Below are 23636 nucleotides of genomic sequence, written 5' to 3'. Positions count from 1 at the left end.
AGCAGTTGGGGTGGCCCTGGGAAGGCAGCCCACTGAGGCAGATCCCAGGAGGAGGCTGGAGGGCATATGGGGCTCACTGAGATGGGAACCCAACAGATTGCTGTGGATACAGGGAGCCCGGTGTCTGTGGAGGGTGAACACATCACTGTCTCAACAGCTGTTTCCCTGGAAAATGACTGAATCTTTCCATGCCCCATGTCTTCTGTAGAACTGGAACTCACAGCACTTTGTCCCCCAGGATTTGGTGAGGAGAAACAAAGACAATGAACAATAAACACCTCACCAGTGCTTGGAACAGAAGAGGCATCCATGAGGACACATCTCCCTAGAACTGCTTGGTAGGAAACGTGTTTTGGAACCCCTGGCTCAGTTGGTCATGTGGTTTTGAATATCAGAAAAAAAGCACCTGTCTTCAGGGAGCCTTCATCCAATGCGGTGACTCAGAGACATCCTGATCCAGTTACACAACCTCCTTTCCAGGGACATTCCTGCCTGTGTAAATATAGGGCTGTGTAGACAACTACCTTGTAAGCCCTGCCCCAGGAAGCTGTGGACCCAGCAAGATTGTGGCTCCCAATTGGGCCCAGCCGTCCTCCCTGTGTCACCAGGACAGTGTCCCTGGGCCTCTGCCCTTACCTCACTTCTCAGTGGTGATGATGGTGGCCTCTAGGGGCTCTCCCAGCCCTGCCTCATCTTGGTCATCAGCCTGAAGATGTATGCTGACTCTGGGGCCAGCTCAGTGGCCATGAATCGCCTCACCATGGCACCCATCTCCACTGTGGTGAACGTGCTGGAGTTGCTGTTGGCCAGGCAGTAGGCAATCTCATACCCTGTGGGTGGGACAGGAGGCCCACACATCAGTCTCATCACCCCGCTCGGACCCCACATTCCTGCCACCCCACCACCACCACTCTGCCCTGTTTCCACCACGTCCTTCATCCTCTGCCAGTATCTGAGAGGAATGGCACAGCCCCAGTGGCAGATAGAACCTCTGAGTGCTGGGCCCCCATAACTCTCATTCCACTTCATCCATCCCACCACCAAGACATGGAAACAGTTTCATCTTTAGTGATGCAATACTTACATAAAACACCAGTACTCATCATATCAGCAATTTAAAACCTCCCAAAAAAACCAAGTTCTAGAACCAGATGCCTTTTGTGGTACTTTCTACCATTTAGGGAAGGATTCATAACTGTCATTTGCCCACTTTTCCAAAAAACAGAAGAGAAAGCTTCTAAACTCATTTGCTGAGGCCAAAATTACCCTAATACAAGAATAAAGGAGGGCACCCCAAGAAAATAATCTTATAGTCCAATTATCCTGATGACCATAGATGCAAAAAAGTTTAACAAAATACTAGCAACCCAAGTTCTCTAAAATGCTGAGAGGATCGTATACTATGATCAAGTGGGATCTTGCAGGATGCAATGATGGCTTACAGGTGCACGTCTATCAGAGTGATACAGCACATTATCAAAATAAAGAATACAAATGATGTGATCATTTTGAGATGCATGGAAGCATTTGACAAACTTTAATATCAGTTTGTAATCAAAATTCTCAACAAAGTGCATAGACCAGAACATACATCAACACCAAAAAGGCCATATATGGGGCACCTGGGTGGCTCAGTGGGTTAAAGCCTCTGCCTTATGCTCAGGTCATTATCCCAGGGTCCTGGGATCAAGCCTCGCATCAGGCTCTCTGCTCAGAAGGGAGCCTGCTTCCCCTCTCTCTGCCTACTTGTGATCTCTCTCTCTGCAAAATACATTAAAAAAGTCTTAAGAAAAAAAGGATATGACAACCACACAGATTACATCACATTCCATAGTGAAGTTTTAGCTGTTACTATTTCCTCTAAGATCGCATAGGTTAGGAACATTGCCGATCTTTCCTTGCCACTTTTGCTGAACACAATATTGAAAATCCAAGGAAGAACAATTATGCAAGAAGATAATCAGAAGGCATCAAAACTGGAAATAAAGAAGTAAAACGGTCACTATTTGTAGATGATATCGAATATAAAGAAAACCTCATAAAAGCCAGTGAAAAGTTGTTCAAAGTGTGACTAAATTCAGTAAAGGGACAGGATACAATATGACTACCCCAAAACCTGTGAATTTCTATATGCTAATAACGAATCATCAGGATAAAATTAGGAAGATCATCCCACCTGAAATTCATTCAAAAAGAATGAAATACCCAGGAATAAACTTCACCAAGAGGTAAAATCTTGTATAATGAAAACTACAAGATGGAAAGGAAATAAACTTGAGGCAACACACAGAAACTGAAAGACACTGTATGTTCTTGGGTGAGAAGAACTAATAGTGGTAAAATGTCCATACTTCCCTAAACCATCTACAGTTTCATTGCAATTCCTGTTAAAATTCTAAGGACATTTTTCACAGAAAGAGAAGAAAGGTTCTAAAAATTTGTATGATGCCACAAAATACTGTGAATACCAGAGCAATCTAGAGAAAGAAGAACTACACTAAAGGCATCATGCTTGCTCATTTCAGACTAATGACAAAGCTAGAGTAATCAAAAAAATCTAGCATTTTCATAACAACAGACACACACATCACCAGAAGACAGGAGAGAGTCCAGAAGTAAACACAATTATCTATGATCCGGGACATTATGACAAAGAAGCCAAGAATAAAGAAGGGGGGAAAACAGTCTTTTTCATCAGTGGTGCTGGGAACACTGGAGAACCACATGCAAAAGAACAAAACTGCACCATTCTCTTACACCATACACAAAAATTAACTCAAAATGGGTCAAAAATTGAATATAAGTCCTGGAACTATAAAACTTATAGCAGAAAACACAGGGTTTGGAAAGGTCCTTGACATAGGTCTTGGTAGTGGTGCTTTTAAGCTGATAACAAAGGAAAAACAAAGAAGCAAAGTGTGAGCTTGCATCAAACTATAAAATGTCCAAACAACAAGGGAAACCAGCAACAAAATAAAATGGTAACCTAAGGTAAAACATTTGTAAATTATATATCCAGTAAGGGGTTAATATTCAAAATACAAGAACTCATGCAGCTCAACAGCAAACCAAAACAAACAAAACAAAACTCATAAAAGCACCAAAACAAAAAAAAAAACTCCACAAATAATCTAATGTAACTGGAGCAGATCCAAATAGACATTTTCCTAAAGAAGATATACAGATGGTCTACATGAACATGAAAAGATGCTCAACGTCATTAATCATCAGGGAAATGCAAATCAAACCAGAATGAGGCACCACTTCACACCTTTCAGAAGGCTCTTTATCAAAAACACAAGTAATAGCAATTTATTTTAAATATTTTATTTATTTATTTGACAGACAGAGATCACAAGTAGACAGGCAGGCAGAGAGAGAGAGGGAAGCAGGCTCTCTGCTGAGCAGAGAGCCCGATGTGGGACTCGATCCCAGGACCCTGAGATCATGACCTGAGCCGAAGGCAGCGGCTTAACCCACTGAGCCACCCCGGCGCCCAGTAATAGCAAATTTTTGTGAAGATGTGGAGTAGAGGAAAACTCTAGTGCACCATTACTGGGAGTATAAATGTGTGCAGCCACAATGGAAAACAGTACAGAAGATCCTCAAAAAAAGGAGAAATAGAGCAACCAAAAGTGCCAGCCATTCCCTTTGTGAGAATTTATCTGAAGGGAATGAAAACACTAACTCACAAAGATATATTCACCTGTGTACACTTCAGGAATATTTACAGCATTGAAAATAAAAAAACAACCTAAATGCCATCAGTGGATGAATGAATAAAGAAATTGTGGTCCGTAAACACAGTGGAATCCTACTCAGCCATAATAAAGGATGAAATCTTTCGATTTACAACACGGTGGCCCTTGAAGGCATTATGCTAAGTAAAACAGGTCAGACAGAAAGACAAATACTAGAAATCACTTACATGTAGAACCTTAAAAGAAAGAAAATGAAAACAAAAATACGAGCTCACAGACAGAACAGATGGTGGGTGGCAGAAGTTTGGGGTTGGAGGTGGGAGAAATGGGTGAAGGGGTCCAAAGGAAAAAAGAAAACAAGCTCAACTATAACATCTTTTTTTTTTTCCTAATTAAGTAATCTGTACCCCCAACACGGCTCAAACTCATAACCCAGAGATCAAGAGTCACACACTTCACTGACCAAGCCAGCCAGGGTCCTGGAATCGTAGCATCTTCCTATATGCAATGTATGGAGAAAGGGGAAACTAATTTAATCGATGGTATTTTGAGGTCCAGGTGTTTTTTTGGTAAATGTAAAAATGAAAGAACCCATTCTTCAGGGTCATGCACACAGGACTGTATCTCGTTCTAATATTTATTATGACACTGAGCAAGTAACTTACCTTTTTAATTTAATTATTTATTTAAGAGATAGAGAGAGGGGGGACATAAGCAGGGGGAGGGACATAGGGAGAGAGAGAAGAAGACTCCCCATTAAGCAGGGAGCCTGACCTGGGGTTCGATCCCAGGAACCTGGGATTATGTCTTTAGCCAAAGGCAGAAGCTTCAATGATGGAACCACCCTGGTGCCCCTATTTAACCTCTTTTCTACCTTTTCCCCCACCTCTGAGGATATTATGAGCATTTGCTTTTAGAATAGCTTCTATATTTAATTTAAGAGTAGTTTTTAGAATTGAATGAGAGAGGTCACTTAGAATAATACCTATGAGAATAAGCCCTCAAAAATGTTTTAAAAAATCTTATTCTGGGGGTACCTGGGTGCCACAGTCAGTTAAGCAGCTGACTCTTGACTTTGGCTCAAATCAAGATTTCAAGCTCCTGGGAGAGAGCCCTGCACCAGACTCCACACTCAGTGGAGACACTGCTGGAGGATTCCCTCCCTCCTTCTGACCCTTCCCTCTCTAGCATATGCTTTTGCATGCACTCACTTTCAGTCTCTACAATTAATAAATATGCCTTAAAAAATCTTATCCTGAAAAAAAAAATCTTATCCTGGACATTTGGTGGTTGCATAACCATTTTCATAATTGGGCAGTATCTCCTAGGCTACAAAGCACTTTTATACACATTCTCTTATTGCAGTCAGGATATGGTCCTGGGAGAAGAACTTTATTGTGTTTAGAGGGAAAAAAAAGAAAACCAGAGCTAACAGATGATTCTCTGATTTTCAGTCCAATGGAGGAGAAAAAGAAAAATTCCAAATCCAGTCCAAAAAATCCCTAAGAAAAGCCAATGAAGGGCACTAAAAACTGATAATGGGATCAATGAAGTAAGACGATGCAACATTTATAAATATTTACCAACACAACAGTGGAGCAACTAAATATGTAGAACATATATGCACAAAGCTAAGAGAAGAAATCAGCACCAATACCATAGGGAAATTTAATACCTCACACTTCTCACAGTGACACACCATCCAGACAGAAGATCATAAAGGAAAAAACAGCCTCAGAGAAGATGTAATTTAGATGGACTTGACAGATACACACAGAACTCTCCATCCAAAAGCAGCACATGGAATACATTCCTCTCAAGTGCACCTAGAACATTCTCCACCATAGGTCATATGTGAGGCCACAAGACAAGTCAATAGCGGCGCCTGGGTGGCTCAGTGGGTTAAGCCGCTGCCTTCGGCTCAGGTCATGATCTCAGGGTCCGGGGATTGAGTCCCACATCAGGCTCTCTGCTCAGCAAGAAGCCTGCTTCCCTCTCTCTCTCTCTCTCTGCCTGCCTCTCCATCTACTTGTGATCTCTCTCTGTCAAATAAATAAATAAAATCTTAAAAAAAAAAAAAGACAAGTCAATAAACTCCAGAAGCCTAGAATTTTCCCAAATGATGAGTGAAATCAAATTGACAATCTTTTCAACCACAGTGGTATAGACCTAGAAATCAATTACAAGAAGAAAACTGGAAATTCATAGACACAGAGACTAAACAACATGCTACTGAACAACCAATTGGGTTCATGGGCAAACAGAAATAGGAATACGGAAATACTTTGAGGCAAATGAAAAAAAATAATACAATCAAACAAAACTTATGGAATGCAGTAAAACGGGTTCTAAAATGGGGCACCCGAATAGTCAGTGGAGCACTGTGACTCTTGATCTTGCAGTTTTGAGTTTCAACCCCACGCTGAGCATAGAGATCACTTTAATTTTTTGAAGATGTCATTTATTTATTTGACACAGAGGTAGAGAGAGAGAGAGACTGAGCAAAGTGGAAGGAGCAGCAGGCAATAGAAGAGGGAAAAAGTGGTTCCCCGTGCTGACCAGAGAGCTGACACAGCACTCAATCCCAGGACCCTAAATTCATGACCTGAGCCAAAGTCCAATGCCTGACAGAATGAGTCACACAGGCACCCCTTAGAGCTAACTTTTTAAAAAAAAAGTGGTTTTAAGAAGGAAGTTTATAGTGATACAGGCCTAACTCAAGAAACAAGAAACATCTCAAATAAACAACCTAACTTGATACCTCAAGGAGACAGAAAAAGAACAAATGAAGCCCAAAGTTAGTAGAACAAAGGAAGGAATACATCAGAACTTAAATAAGTGAAATACAGACTAAAAAGACAACAGTAAGATAAAAAAAAAAAAACATAAAAAAAAAAAAAAAACAAGAACAACAACAGATCAACAAAGAGCTGTTTCTTTGGAAAGAATAAAGCTGACAGAGTCTCAGCCAGACTCAAGCTAACAGTAAAGAAAGAGGACTCATCATTAGAAATGAAAGAGATGTTCCCTGATACCATAGATATGCAAAGGCTCATAAGAAAGTCCTATGAACAATTACACCCCAACAAGCTGGATAATCCAAAAGAAAAGGATACATTCCCAGAAACATACAACCTGCCAAGACTGAATCCTGAAGAAACAGAAATTCTGAACAGACCAATGACCAGTAGGGAGATTAAATAAGAAATCAAAAACTTCCAACAAGCAAAAGTCCAGGACCCCATGGTTTCACCGGTGAATTCTATGAATCGTCCACAGAAAAAAAATGAATACGAATCCTTCTCAAACGTCCAGAAAAACAAGAGGAAGGAATGCTCCCCACCTCATTTTATGAGGCCAGTGTGGCCCTTATTGAAACTTCCCAATGTGCCCCAAGAAAATGACAGACTAGCATCTGTGATGAACATAGACATAAAAATCGTCACACAAATCAAACTAATGTGCTGCATTCACAAAACGAAGGCTCAGCCTCATAGGACCAACTCAACATATGCAGAAAAAGCCTTTGATAGCGCTGCTACCAAATCACTGCCCCCCCACCTGTGCTTCTGCTGCCTGGCTGGTCCCCACATCCCATACCAGGGCCACCCCCTGTGCCACCCTGCTGCGCCCCACACACCCGCCGCTGTCCCTCCCCCCCCCCCATTGCTGACAGGCCACTGCGACCAGCGCTGCCACCCTCCACCCTGCTACTCCACAGCAGTGCCCCTTTGTCCCACAACAGATAACCCTCCCCATAGCTGCCCTGCTGCCTGGCGTGTTGCAACTGATGCCCTGCTCTTTCACCCTCAGTGCCCCTAACACTCCCTTGTGCACCCCCAGGACGCTGCCACCCTGCTGCACCACTCTCCAGTGCTTCTACTGGTCTGGTGCCTGTGTTTCCAACAACACCACCAATGCTACCATGGTCACCCTGCTGCTCCTGCCCATCTCCACCGCCCCGCCCTGCCCCCAAGCCATGCTATGCCATTGCCAGACAGCTGCTGCCCTGCTGGTTCCTCCCAACCACATCCAGGCCAATCTCTCCCCGCTTTGCTTCCACGTCTGCTGCCATCCAACTGCACTTCCTTAAGTCACTGCCTTCCTCAAGTCACTGCTGTCTCACTGCCCCCCACTGCCATTTATTCATGCATACTGTCCCCTTGCTGCCACAGCTGTGCAGAGTCCCTGCCCTGGCCTCACAGCTATTAACCTGATGCTCTTGCCCTGCTTGTCCCACCAAACACCCCCGAAATGCTACCACCTGTCGTCCCCCCATCCCTGCTCTAGTGCCTCCAGATTCCCTCCCCGTTGACCTGCTGCTGCCGCCCCACTCATCCCAGCCTTTTCCCAATGCTGCTACTTCCTGGGTGCCCCCAACTCGTGACCCTGCCATCCGCAGCACACCCCTCATACTGTCCATCTTACCACCGCTGCTGTAGCTAAGCTTCTGCCCTGTGCCCAGGCCACTGCTGACCTTCTCTGTCCAGTCCCCACTGACATGCATTAAGGGCCTACCTCGCCCTTCATGCCCTTCCTGTGTACTTGCTGTGCCTCTGCCTCCCAATTGGTTCCATTCCCCCTTCTCCCCACACCACCACCCGCCTGACACCCCACATGCACCTGTGCAGCCACACTGTCCCCCCCCCGCCCACCACCATGCTCATTTCTGTCCTGCTGACCCACAGCATTGGTGCTACCATCCCTCTGTGCTCTCCCCGCACCTCTGCCCTGCCGGGTGCCCCACACCCCCACTACCAATCCCCTGCCCTCACTGTCATTGCCCCCTTACCACTACCCTGCTTCTGATCTGCTGCCTCCCTGTGTCCCACTCTTGCCCTATGTCATCCTGCTGCCCCGTGTCCCGTTGCTACTGATCTTCGTATCCCAGGCCTATGCAGCTTTGCCCTGTTGACTTGCATGCCTGCCCCACCTGCCATACTGTCCCCCTGCTGTTCCAGCCCCCTTCTGAAGCTACCACCTAGCGCTACCCTGTCCCCCACTCTGGAGCCTTCCTGATTCTCTACCCCTGTTGCCATGCTGCTGCCACCCCACGAGTCCTACTCCACCTTCCCCGCACTGGTACCACCAGGCTGCCCCCACAACATGAGCTGCTCCCACCACGCTGCACCCCAGTCCACAGCACCCCCACTTATAACCACCATTGCCTCTCTGCTGCTACCCTGGGTCCCCGCTGCTTCTCCTATCAGTGGTCCCACACTGTAGACATGCACCAAGCCCAGCAAAGCCAGGCCCTTGCTTCGCTGCCTGACCCATCATGCCATGACATTGACATCCTGCTTATACCCAGCTAGTCCTGCCCAGGCCCAAGCGACACTACCGCCTAGCTACTCCCCTCCCCCAACTCCGATGCCTCCTGTCTCCCAAGCATGTGACTGCCCAACACGTCCACCACACCCCGTACTGCTACCAGTTTACTTCCCCCAGAAAATGCACCCCTGCCACCCTGCTATGCCCCCAGGCTTTCTTACTGCTGTGACACCTCTGTCCTGTGCCCACGGCCTATGCTGTGCTTTGCTGCCCCACCTTGTTGGCATGCACTATGAGCAGGCCCAGTAAGCCAGCCAAGCTGTCCCTGTGCTGCTGCCTCAGGGCTGGTCCCACACTCACTACGCTGCCCTGCCGCCTATATTCCACCCCCCCCCACAGATGCCACACAGCTGCCCCACTCGGATGTCACGCAACTTCCCCTTACTACAGGAAGCTCCCAGTGATGCCTGGTGACACCCCCACTCTTTCCTGCGCTGGACCCGCCCCCTGAGTGTTCTAACCTCTCTGCCACCTCCTCGCCCACCTGGAGCTTGGCAGCATTGCCTGCCAAACCATGACACTGACACCCCGCTGATGCCAGGCTTGTCCCTCCACTCCACCCGCCATGACCTAGTAGCTGCTTCCCCCTCCCCCTGCTTCGTTGCCTCGCTGCGGCCACGCATATGACTGCTTTGCACGCCCGCTCCCCTGCCCACCTCATGCTGCCACCATCCTGCTGCCCCCCACATGTAACCTTACCACCCTGCTGTACCCCCCCACACAACCTCCTTTACCACTGCTGCCGCTGCTCCATTGTTGCCCTGTGTCCCAGCCTCTACTGTGCTTCGGTGCCCTGCCCTCTTGACGTGCACAAAGGACCCGCCCTCCACGCCCTTGCCACTGATGGTACCATGCCCCCATGACGTGCACTAGTGGTCCGCCCTCCACACCTGCCCCCCTGATGCTGCACCTCCCCTTGGTATGTATGATGGATCCACACACCCGCCCTCCTAACTACTGCTACCCGGACCAATTGACGTGCATAATGGGCCCGCCCACCACGGGCTCCTAACTGTTGCTGCCCCGCCCCCTTGATCTGCACGATGGGCCTGCCCACCACGTCCTTCTAACTTTGATGCCCCGCCCCTTGACGTACACGACGGGCCCGCCCACCCACACCCTCCTAACTGTTGCCACCCCGCCCCCTTGTCCTGCACTATGGGCCCGCCCACCACGCCCGCCCTGCTGCTGTTGCCCCGCCCCCTTGACGTAAGCCATGGGCCCGCCCACTACGCCAAACTAACTGTTGCTGCACTGCTGCCTGGGGCTGCTCCCACCCTCTCACCGGCTCTGCTGCCGCTGAGATTCCACTCATCCTCCACAGGTGCCACACAGCTCACACACCTCCCAGTGCCACTACTGCCAGCCCCAATCCCTGCCTCTGATGACCCCTGCTCCCTCACCTGTGATCCCATTCCCCTTCCTCAGTGTTATCTCCTGGCTGCCAACTCCTCAGGCCCATGCAGCCCCAACCACCGTGCCATGACGTTGATGCCCCGCTGACGCCTGGCTGGTCCTGCTTCCCCCCACATGCCACGACTGCCTAACAGCTTCCCCCTCCCCCTGCTTCGTTGCTTCCCCACTGCCTGGTGCATTACCACACTATTTCCACCCTGATTATCTGCCCCCCTTCCCGCAGAGCTCACATTGCTACTGCCACATGCACCACTGCCACCCTGCTGTGCCCCTCACACTGCCTGCCTTACCTCAGCTGCCAAGCTCTGTGGCTGCCCTGTGCCCCTGACCTCTGCCCTGCTTTGATGCCCCACCCCTTTGATGTGCGCTGTGGGCCCGCCCACCACGCCCTCCTAACTGCTGATGCCCTGTCCCAGTGACGTGCACTCTGGGCCCCCCCACCACACACGCCTGGCTGCTACAGCTGCAGAGCCGCTGCCTCCAGGCTGGTCCCACCCCCACTCCCCGTTGCTGCTGCCTAGATTCCACCCACCCCTCACAGACGCTGCAGGGCTGCCCCCACTTGACTATCACACAGCTCCCCCACCAAGGGCTCTCCCCTGCTCCTTGTGCCACTAACGCCTGGCTGTCCCCTCAGCTGCCTCTGGTGACCCCTGCTCCATCCACCATGGATCCCGCCCCCCTACCATAGGGTCATCACCTGGCTGCCACCTTCTACCGCTTGGGCAGCCCACGGGCCCACCTACTACTGCATGCCATAATGGCCCTATTGCCTCACTGAGTTGCCCTTAATTCCCACTGCCACACCCCGCCCCCCACAGTTACAGCACCCCAGGGTCTTGCTGTCCCACTGCACATCCCCCCATCGCCACTGCAGCTCTCCTCAGCTACTCTCCATGTCTCCCCTTCTTGCCACCCTGAACCCTCCCCCCTCCCTGCCCCACCACCCCCTGGCCTGGTGCTCTGCCAGTAATTAAAAGGCAACTGCCCTTCCTTGGTTGCCCTGCTGCTGCTGCCTTGCCCCACTACCATGAGACCGCCACCCTGATGGTCCTGTCTGACCCCTACCATTAACTCCCACTCCAGTACTGTCCTGCTTCACCCCCCACTCTGCTGCTGACCCACTGTGCCCTGCCAATGTCACTGCCACCCCACTGCACCTCCCCAATGCCACTGTGACTGTGACCCAGTGACATTGCTTCCCCGCTGATCCCCCCATTGCCCCTGATGCCTCACTGTGCCACTCTGGTATCTGCCTCACCTCCCTATTGCTGCTTCCCACCCCGCCACTGTCGCATCTCCCATGCAGGCCCTCCGTACCATTCTACTGCTGCCCAGGGGCTCCCTGACTGTTCTGACGTCACTGGCGTGCCCTGGAAATCATCAGTGGGAGACCGGCCCTAAGAGAATTTCTGCATAGGGACTGGTGGCAGGTGTGTTCTGGAAGTGGGTTGGGGGTATCGGCATGGGGGTAAATCCCAAGAAGGAAAATGTTAGCATAATTATGGTAAGTGTTAAAATAGCCTAAAGAGCTTAATTTAAAGTGCTTTTAATGTCTCCTTCTTTTCCATACAGTGACTTTATTCATCATATTGCACCTGAAAATAATATAATCTTAAGTTAACTAACTGGAATGAAAATTAAAACTGTAAAAAAGATAAATAAAAATCTTTTAACATCATGCATCGATTGACATACAGACATTAAGGGAACAGTTTGCATAATAAAATGTGTATATGTGTCTAGGTGCTCTTTCTCAACAAAGACTGGTCAAATCATGTTAAAGATGAGTTTTATGTCTCTTCACATCACTCACTGTTCTGGGCTTTCATGTATAGTGTGCACACATATGAACAAGCTTTTCTCAAAAACTAAAAGAAAAAAAAAGCTCCCAAGAACCAGCACTAGATGTCCACTGTGGAATCGCATGAACAGAAATGCCCTCATTAGCTTTGTTGTATGAGATACCTTGGGAGATACTCATTAGAGAAATAAGTGTCAAGGGAAATACATCATAAACAAGAACTTCTCCTTACCATAGTGCTCACTGGGGAAATTAACACTCCATTTTATTTTTCTCTGATGGCCAGAAAAATCAAAACATAACAGCACTCATAGCCCAGTGGTTATATTAAATTTATGCTTTGCTCTCTGTTAGTGTAGAACTGAAACCTTGGGGCTTACTCTGATCATACATGTGTTACTTTTAGGATAAGATATACATTAATTTAATTATGTAAATAAATTCACCCTCATTGTGTTTTTCACAGCAAGCATTTTCACTGACATAATTTCATGGGATCTTCATCACAGTCCAGGTGAAAGCAAAGATAAATGTTTATGGTATATAAAAGGTAAGCAAAGGTAAATGCACAAAATAAGAATCTGTGAAATGAGACAAATGCAGCCCAGTAATATTAAGACCTAATGGGCAGTATTAACTGATCTACTAATGACTTGGATAATATCCTATCCAGTAGATAGAGGGGCGTTCCAAATGGCCACAAGAAAGGAAAGACTTCCAAGATAGCCTGTGAGATGGAGTACATGGGTGGTGCAATGAGTTGTGTCCCACTCTTGGCTTTGGCTCAGGTCTTGATCTCAGGGTCTTGGGATCCAGCCCTTCACAGCGATCTGTGCTCAGCACAGAGCCTATTTGTGTTTTGCTCTCCCTATCCCTCTGACCCCACCCCCATGCAAATAAATAAATTTTTAAAATAAGACATCAAGGGAGAAAACAACATAATCAGCTAAGAATCCAATGTTTTAGGCAAGATCACCCTCCTAAAGGAAACATAGGGGGCCAATCAGTAGACTTCCTAGCTTTGACCAGGAAATTCCCAGCTGGGCTGGCTAAAGGTTATATAATTCTGGATATTGCAACTGCAGATGGGTCCTTATTAAGTCTTGGCTAACCAACTTACGGCCTTAAGCCATGTGAGGGCATTTTGTGCCTGTGGTTTTCCTTTTGAACAAGCCCACATTTTGATCAGACTGTCAACTTAACTGAGACATGGGTTCTAAATTGAAGACTTTAACACCACTCTCAGCAACTGCTCTGAAGTGCTCACAGTACTTGTTGTTCCTCAGTGTAGTATTCAGAGTTATTGACTTTTCTGATTAACTCTTGAGATTTCACAGGTCACCACTCTAGTCTTACAGTTTTTGAGCTGTTCATGATCGTCTTTTTGTTTGTTTGTTTTTCAGATGTTCCAGTCTTAGAAAGATCATTAGTGTGCATGTTAGTGTCTCTATATTTGTATTTAGAGCTTTTGATAAAACATAATGCCCCATACAGATTATGTTTATTACAAAAAACAAGATAATTCCCAATGTTTGGAGTGCAATTTGAGGCTATGTACTCCAAGATTCAAAGCAATTAAAAACAAATGAGTAAGAAAGACCCTGCTGATGGAGTCACTCTTTTAAGCCACGTGGCTTCCTCAGTAATCTGATGTTATTGGGCTTCAACTTCCCCCAGAAATCTTCATTGCGGTTTAGCACATGCTGTTGTCTACAGCACAGACCAAGCCTTGCTCAGCTAAGAGATAACTAAGGGCTATCTTTTCTTCAAGAACTCCTTTGGGGGGGGGGAGTCAAGATGGCGGAGAAGTAGCAGGCTGAGACTACTTCAGGTAGCGGGAGATCAGCTAAATAGCTTATCTAAAGATTGCAAACACCTACAAATCCAACGGGAGATTGAAGAGAAGAAGAACAGCAATTCTAAAAACAGAAAATCAACCACTATCTGAAAGGTAGGACTGGCGGAAAAGTGAATCCAAAGCGACGGGAACATACACCGCGGGGGGAGGGGCCGGCTCCCGGCGAGCAGCGGAGCAATGGAGCAAAATCAGGACTTTTAAAAGTCTATTCCAGGGGCGCCTGGGTGGCTCAGTGGGTTAAGCTGCTGCCTTCGGCTCAGGTCATGATCTCAGGGTCCTGGGATCGAGTCCCACATCGGGCTCTCTGCTCGGCAGGGAGCCTGCTTCCCTCTCTCTCTCTGCCTGCCTCTCTGTCTACTTGTGATCTCTGTCTGTCAAATAAATAAATAAAATCTTTAAAAAAAAAATAAAAAAATAAAAGTCTATTCCACTGAGAGACATCACTCCAGAGGCTTAACTGGGGTGAAGCCCAGGCGGGGTCAGGGCGGCCTCAGGTCCCGCAGGGTCGCAGAAGGATCGGGGGTGTCTGAGTGTCACAGAGCTTAGCGGTATTAGAACGCGGAAGGCGGCTACCGAGACAGAGCCGAGGAGTGACTCTCAGCTCGGGGTTGCCTTGAACTGGTCGCAGGCTCGGTCAGCTCGGAGCGTGGCTGGAGGCCAGGGTGAAGGGAGTCATTGGGCGCTGTTCTCTGAGGGCGCACTGAAGAGTGGGGCCCCAGGCTCTCAGCTCCTCCGGCCCGGAGAACGGGACGCCGCCATCTTCATTCCCGTCCTCCAGAACTCTACGGTAAGTGCGCAGGGAACAAAAGCTCCCGAAAGCAAACCCGAGCGGATTACTCAGCACGGCCCCAGGTAATGGCGGTGCAACTCTGCCTGGGGCAAAGACGCTTAAGAATCACTACAACAGGCCCCTCCCCCAGAAGATCAACGGGAAACCCAGCCAGGACCAAGTTCACTTACCAAGGAGTGCAGTTTCAATACCAAGGAGAGCGGCGGAATTCCAGAGGAGAAGAAAGCAAAGCACGGAACTCATGGCTTTCTCCCCATGATTTTTTAGCCTTGCAGTTAATTTAATTTTTTTTCTTTTTCAATTTTTTTTTCTTTCTCTCTTCTTCTGCTAATTTTTTTAACTTTTACCGTTTTCTTTTTTAACGTTTTTTAAATAGTTTATCTAATATATATATATATATATTTTCCTCTTTTTATATTTGTTTTTTATCGGCTTTCTTTTTTTTTCAATAGTTTCTTTTTTTTTTCTTTCTGAACCCATTTTTATCCCCTTTCTCCCCCCTCACAATTTGGGATCTCTTCTGATTTAGCTAAAGCATATTTTCCTGGGGTTGTTGCCACCATTTTAGTATTTTACTTGCTCCTTCATAAACTCTTCTCTGGACAAAGTGACAAGGCGGAAAAATTCACAACAAAAAAAAAGAACAAGAGACAGTACCAAAGGCTAGGGACCTAATCAACACAGACATTGGTAATATGTCAGATATAGAGTTCAGAATGACAATTCAAAAGGTTCTAGCCGGGCTTGGAAAAGGCATGGAAGATATTAAAGCAACCCTCTCGGGAGATATAAAAGCCCTTTCTGGAGAAATAAGAACTAAAATCTAACCAAGTTGAAATCAAAAAAAGCTATTAATGAGGTGCAATAAAAAATGGAGGCTCTCACTGCTAGCATAAATGAGGCAGAAGAAAGAATTAACCATATAGAAGACCAAATGACAGAGAATAAAGAAGCTGAGCAAAAGAGGGACAAACAGCTACTCGACCACGAGGGGAGAATTCGAGAGAGAAGTGACACCATAAGACGAAACAACATTAGAATAATTGGGATTCCAGAAGAAGAGGAAACAGAGAGGGGAGCAGAAGGTATATTGGACAGAATTATTGGAGAGAATTTCCCCAATATGGCAAAGGGAACAAGCACCAAAATCCAGGAGGTTCAGAGAACCCCCCTCAAAATCAATAAGAATAGGTCCACACCCCGTCACCTAATAGTAAAATTGACAAGTCTTAGTGACAAGGAAAAAGATACTGAAAGCAGCCCGGGAAAAGAAGTCTGTAACGTACAATGGTAAAAATATTAGATTGGCAGCAGACTTATCCACAGAGACATGGCAGGCCAGAAAGAGCTGGCATGATATATTCAGAGTACTAAATGAGAAAAACATGCAGCCAAGAATACTATATCCAGCTAGGCTATCATTGAAAATAGAAGGAGAGATTAAAAGCTTCCAAGACAAACAAAAATTGAAAGAATTTGCAAATACCAAACCAGCTCTACAGGAAATATTGAAAGGGGTCCCTAAGCAAAAGAGAGACCCTAAAAGAAGTAGAGCAGAAAGAAACAGAGACAATATACAATAACAGTCACATTACAGGCAATACAATGGCACTAAATTCATATCTCTCAATACTTACCCTGAATGTTAATGGGCTAAATGCCCCAATCAAAAGACACAGGGTATCAGAATGGATAAACAAACAAAACCCATCTATATGTTGCCTACAAGAAACTCATCTTAAACCCGAAGACACCTCCAGGTTTAAAGTGAGGGGGTGGAAAAGAATTTACCATGGTAATGGACATCAGAAGAAAGCAGGAGTGGCAATCCTTATATCACATCAATTAGATTTTAAGCCAAAGACTATAATAAGAGATGAGGAAGGACACTCTATCATACTCAAAGGAACTGTCCAACAAGAAGATCTAACAATTTTAAATATCTATGCCCCTAACGTGGGAGCAGCAAACTATATAAACCAATTAATAACAAAATCAAAGAAACACATCGACAAGAATACAATAATAGTAGGGGATTTTAACACTCCCCTCACTGAAATGGACAGATCATCCAACAAAAGATCAACAAGGAAATCAAGGCCTTCAATGACACACTGGACCAGATGGACATCACAGATATATTCAGAACATTTCATCCCAAAGCAACAGAATACACATTCTTCTCTAGTGCACATGGAACATTCTCCAGAATAGATCACATTCTTGGTCCTAAATCAAGTCTCAACCGGTATCAAAAGATTGGGATCATTCCCTGCATATTTTCAGACCACAATGCTCTCAAGCTAGAACTCAACAACAAGAGGAAATTTGGAAAGAACCCAAATACACGGAGACTAAACAGCATCCTTCTAAAGAATGAATGGGTCCACCAGGAAATTAAAGAAGAATTGAAAAAATTTATGGAAACAAATGATAATGAAAACACAACGGTTCAGAATCTGTGGGACACAACAAAGGCTGTCCTGAGAGGAAAATATATAGCGGTACAAGCCTTTCTCAAGAAACAAGAAAGGTCTCAGGTACACAACCTAACCCTATACCTCAAGGAGCTGGAGAAACAACAAGAAAGAAACCCTAAGCCCGGCAGGAGAAGAGAAATCATAAAGATCAGAGCAGAAATCAATGAAATAGAAACCAAGAAGACAATAGAACAAATCAACGAAACTAGGAGCTGGTTCTTTGAAAGAATTAATAAGATAGATAAACCCCTGGCCAGACTTATCAAAAAGAAAAGAGAAAGGACCCAAATAAATAAAATCATGAATGATAGAGGAGAGATCACAACGAACAAAAAAGAAATACAGACAATTATAAGAAGATACTATGAGCAACTCTACGCCAACAAATTTGACAATTTGGAAGAAATGGATGCAACCCTAGAGACATATAAACTACCACAACTGAACCAGGAAGAAATAGAAAGCCTGAACAGACTCATAACCAGTAAGGAGATTGAAACAGTCATCAAAAATCTCCAAACAAACAAAAGCCCAGGGCCAGACGGCTTCCCGGGGGAATTCTACCAAACATTTAAAGAAGAACTAATTTCTATTCTCCTGAAACTGCTCCAAAAAATAGAAATAGAAGGAAAACTTCCAAACTCATTTTATGAGGCCAGCATCACCTTGATCCCAAAACCAGAAAAGGATCCCATCAAAAAAGAGAACTACAAACCAATATCCTGGATGAACACAGATGCAAAAATTCTCACCAAAATACTAGCCAATAGGATTCAACAGTACATTAAAAGGATTATTCACCACGACCAAGGGGGATTTATTCCAGGGCTGCAAGGTGGTTCAACATCCGCAAATCAATCAATGTGATACAACACATTAATAAAAGAAACAAGAACCATATGATACTCTCAATAGATCCTGAAAAAGCATTTGACAAAGTACAGCATCCCTTCCTGATCAAAACTCTTCAAAGTGTAGGGATAGACGGCATATACCTCAATATTATCAAAGCCATCTATGAAAAAACCACTGCAAATATCATTCTCAATAGAGAAAAACTGAAAGCTTTTCCGCTAAGGTCAGGAACACGGCAGGGATGTCCGTTATCACCACTGCTATTCAACATAGTACTAGAAGTCCTAGCCTCAGCAATCAGACAACAAAAGGAAATTAAAGGCATCCAAATCGGCAAAGAAGAAGTCAAACTATCACTCTTTGCAGATGATATGATACTCTATGTGGAAAACCCAAAAGACTCCACTCCAAAACTGCTAGAACTTGTGCAGGAATTCAGTAAAGTGTCAGGATATAAAATCAATGCACAGAAATCAGTTGCATTCCTCTACACCAACAACAAGACAGAAGAAAGAGAAATTAAGGAGTCCATCCCTTTTACAATTGCAACCAAAACTATAAGATACCTAGGAATAAACCTAACCAAAGAGACTAAGAATCTATACACAGAAAACTATAAAGTACTCATGAAAGAAATGGAGGAAGACACAAAGAAATGGAAAAATGTTCCATGCTCCTGGATTGGAAGAATAAATATTGTGAAAATGTCTATGCTACCTAAAGCAATCTACACATTTAATGCAATTCCTATCAAAGTACCATCCATTTTTTCAAAGAAATGGAACAAATAATCCTAAAATTTATACGGAACCAGAAAAGACCTGGAATGGCCAAAGTAATATTGAAAAAGAAAGCCAAAGTTGGTGGCATCACAATTCCGGACTTCAAGCTCTATTACAAAGCTGTCATCATCAAGACAGCATGGTACTGGCACAAAAAGAGACACATAGATCAATGGAACAGAATAGAGAGCCCAGAAATGGACGCTCAACTCTATGGTCAACTCATCTTCGATAAAGCAGGAAAGAATGTCCAATGGAAAAAAGACAGCCTCTTCAATAAATGGTGTTGGGAAAATTGGACAGCCACATGCAGAAAAATGAAATTGGATCATTTCCTTACACCACACACGAAAATAGACTCAAAATGGATTAAGGATCTCAATGTGAGAAAGGAATCCATCAAAATCCTCGAGGAGAACACAGGCAGCAACCTCTTCGCCCTCAGCCGCAGCAACATCTTCCTAGGAACATCAGCAAAGGCAAGGGAAGCAAGGGCAAAAATGAACTTTTGGGATTTTATCAACATCAAAAGCTTTTCCACAGCAAAGGAAACAGTGAACAAAACCAAAAGACAACTGACAGAATGGGAGAAGATATTTGCAAATTACATATCAGATAAAGGGCTAGTGTCCAAAATCTATAAAGAACTTAGCAAACTCAACACCCAAAGAACAAATAATCCAATCAAGAAATGGGCAGAGGACATGAACAGACAATTCTGCAAAGAAGACATCCAGATGGCCAACAGACACATGAAAATGTGCTCCATATCACTCGTCATCAGGGAAATACAAATCAAAACCACCATGAGATATCACCTCACACCAGTCAGAATGGCTAAAATGAACAAGTCAGGAAATGACAGATGCTGGCGAGGATGCGGAGAAAGGGGAACCATCCTACACCGTTGGTGGGAATGCAAGCTGGTGCAACCACTGTGGAAAACAGCATGGAGGTTCCTCAAAATGTTGAAAATAGAACTACCCTATGACCCTGCAATTGCACTGCTGGGTATTTATACTAAAGATAGAAATGTAGTGATCCGAAGGGGCACTTGCACTCGAATGTTTATAGCAGCAATGTCTACAATAGCCAAACTATGGAAAGAACCTAGATGTCCATCTACAGACGAATGGATAAAGAAGATGTGGTATATATACACAATGGAATACTATGCAGCCCTCAAAAGAAATGAAATCTTGCCATTTGCGACGACGTGGATGGAACTAGAGGGTATCATGCTTAGCGAAATAAGTCAGAGAAAGACAACTGTCATATGATCTCCCTGATATGAGGGAGAGGAGATGCAACATGGGGGGTTGAGGGGGTAGGAGAAGAGTAAATGAAACAAGATGGGATTGGGAGGGAGACAAACCATAAGTGACTCTTAATCTCACAAAACAAACTGAGGGTTGATGGGGGGAGGGGGTTTGGAGAGGGGGGTGGGGTTATGGATATTGGGGAGGTTATGTGCTATGGTGAGTGCTGTGAAGTGTGTAAACCTGGCGATTCGCAGACCTGTACCCCTGGGGATAAAAATATATGTTTATAAAGCTGTAAAAAAAAAAAAAAAAAAGAAAGAAAGAAAAAGAAAAAAGAATGGATGAATACCCAAGTTTTGTAGCAACATGGACGGGACTGGAAGAGATTATGCTGAGTGAAATAAGTCAAACAGAGAGAGTCAATTATCATATGGTTTCACTTAGTTGTGGAGCATAACAAATAGCATGGAGGACAAGGGGAGATGGAGAGGAGAAGGGAGTTGAGGGAAATTGGAAGGGGAGGTGAACCATGAGAGACTATGGACTCTGAAAAACGATCTGAGAATTTTGAAGGGGTGGGGGGTGGGAGGTTGGGGGCACCAGGTGGTGGGTATTGTAGAGGGCACGGATTGCATGGAGCACTGGGTGTGGTGCAAAAATAATGAATACTGTTATGCTGAAAAAATTAAAAAAAAAATAAAATAAATTATTAATGCACTCATTACCTCTATTTAAAGTGTGTCTATTACATGTCTTCAAAACTAAACTTATGTCTAATGGATTTCCTCAACATTTTTAATTAAATAAAGTTAAATGAAGATATGAAATGAAAAAAAAAAAATACTATATCCACCTAGGCTATCATTGAAAATAGAAGGACAAATAAAAAGCTTCCAGGACAAACAAAAACTAAAAGAATTTGTAAACAGCAAACCAGCCCTGTAGGAAATATTGAAAGGGGTCCTCTAAGCAAAGAGAGAGCCTAGAAGTAGTAGACCAGAAAGGAACAAAGATAATATACACTAATAGTCACCTTACAGGCAATACAATTGCTCTGAATTAATACCTTTCAATATTACCCTGAAGATACCCTTTCAATAATTACCCTGTATGAAAATGGGCTAAATACCCAAGTCAAAAGACACAGGATATCAGAATGGATACAAAAACAAATCCTATCAGTATGTGGTCAAAAAGAAACACATTTTAGACCCAAAGACACCTCCAGATTTAAAGTGAGGAGATAGAAAACAACTTCCCATGCTAATAGACATCAAAAGACAGCTGGGGTGGCAATTCTTATATCAGATAAATTAGACTTTAAGCCAAAGACTATAACAAGAGTTGAGGAAGGACACTATATCATACTCAAAAGGACTGTCCAACAAGAATATCTAACAATTTTAAATATCAATGCCCCTAACATGGGAGCAATCAATTATATAAACCAATTATTAACAAAATCAAAGAAACACATCAACAATAATACAATAATACAATAATACTAGGGTCTTTTTAAATTTTATTTATTTATTTATTTATTTATTTATTTATTTATTTATTTTTAATCTATAAACATATATTATTATCCACAGGGGTACAGGTGTGCGAATCGCCAGGTTTACACACTTCACAGCACTCACAATAGCACATACCCTCCCCAATGTCCATAACCCCACCCCCCCCTCAACCAACCCCCCCCCCATCAACCCTCACTTGGTTTTGTGAGATTAAGAGTCACTTATGGTTTGTCTCCCTCCCAATCCCATCTTGTTTCATTTACTCTTCTCCTACCACCTCGACCCCCCTTGTTGCATCTCCTCTCCCTCATATCAGGGAGATCATATGATAGTTGTCTTGCTCCGATTGACTTATTTCGCTAAGCATGATACCCTCTAGTTCCATCCACGTCGTCGCAAATGGCAAGATTTCATTTCTTTTGATGGCTGCATAGTATTCCATTGTGTATATATACCACATCTTCTTTATCCATTCGTCTGTAGATGGACATCTAGGTTCTTTCCATAGTTTGGCTATTGTAGACATTGCTGCTATAAACATTCGGGTGCACGTGCCCCTTCGGATCACTATGTTTGTATCTTTAGGGTAAATACCCAGCAGTGCAATTGCTGGGTCATAGGGTAGTTCTATTTTCAACATTTTGAGGAAACTCCATGCTGTTTTCCAGAGTGGTTGCACCAGCTTGCATTCCCACCAACAGTGTAGGAGGGTTCCCCTTTCTCTGCATCCTCGCCAGCATCTGTCATTTCCTGACTTGTTCATTTTAGCCATTCTGACTGGTGTGAGGTGATATCTCATGGTGGTTTTGATTTGTATTTCCCTGATGCCGAGTGATATGGAGCACTTTTCATGTGTCTGTTGGCCATCTGGATGTCTTCTTTGCAGAAATGTCTGTTCATGTCCTCTGCCCATTTCTTGATTGGATTCTTTGTTCTTTGGGTGTTGAGTTTGCTAAGTTCTTTATAGATTTTGGACACTAGCCTTTATCTGATATGTCATTTGCAAATATCTTCTCCCATTCTGTCAGTTGTCTTTTGGTTTTGTTCACTGTTTCCTTTGCTGTGCAAAAGCTTTTGATCTTGATAAAATCCCAAAAGTTCATTTTTGCCCTTGCTTCCCTTGCCTTTGGTGATGTTCCTAGGAAGATGTTGCTGCGGCTGACGTCGAAGAGGTTGCTGCCTGTGTTTTCCTCGAGGATTTTGATGGATTCCTTTCTCACATTGAGATCCTTCATCCATTTTGAGTCTATTTTCGTGTGTGGTGTAAGGAAATGATCCAATTTCATTTTCTGCATGTGGCTGTCCAATTTCCCAAACACCATTTATTGAAGAGGCTGTCTTTGTTCCATTGGACATTCTTTCCTGCTTTGTCGACGATGAGTTGACCATAGAGTTGAGGGTCCATTTCTGGGCTCTCTATTCTGTTCCATTGATCTATGTGTCTGTTTTTGTGCCAGTACCATGCTGTCTTGATGATGACAGCTTTGTAATAGAGCTTGAAGTCCGGAATTGTGATGCCACCAACTTTGGCTTTCTTTTTCAGTATTCCTTTGGCTATTCGAGGTCTTTTCTGGTTCCATATAAATTTGAGGATTATTTGTTCCATTTCTTTGAAAAAAAATGGATGGTATTTTGATAGGAATTGCATTAAATGTGTAGATTGCTTTAGGTAGCATAGACATTTTCACAATATTTATTCTTCCAATCCAGGAGCATGGAACATTTTTCCATTTCTTTGTGTCTTCCTCAATTTCTTTCATGAGTACTTTATAGTTTTCTGAGTATAGATTCTTAGTCTTCCTTGGTTAGGTTTATTCCTAGGTATCTTATAGTTTGG

The sequence above is a fragment of the Lutra lutra genome, unplaced genomic scaffold (genome assembly GCF_902655055.1).
Source record: "Lutra lutra unplaced genomic scaffold, mLutLut1.2, whole genome shotgun sequence".
NCBI classification, from domain to species: Eukaryota; Metazoa; Chordata; class Mammalia; order Carnivora; family Mustelidae; genus Lutra; species Lutra lutra.
This window is presented reverse-complemented; position numbering follows the sequence as displayed.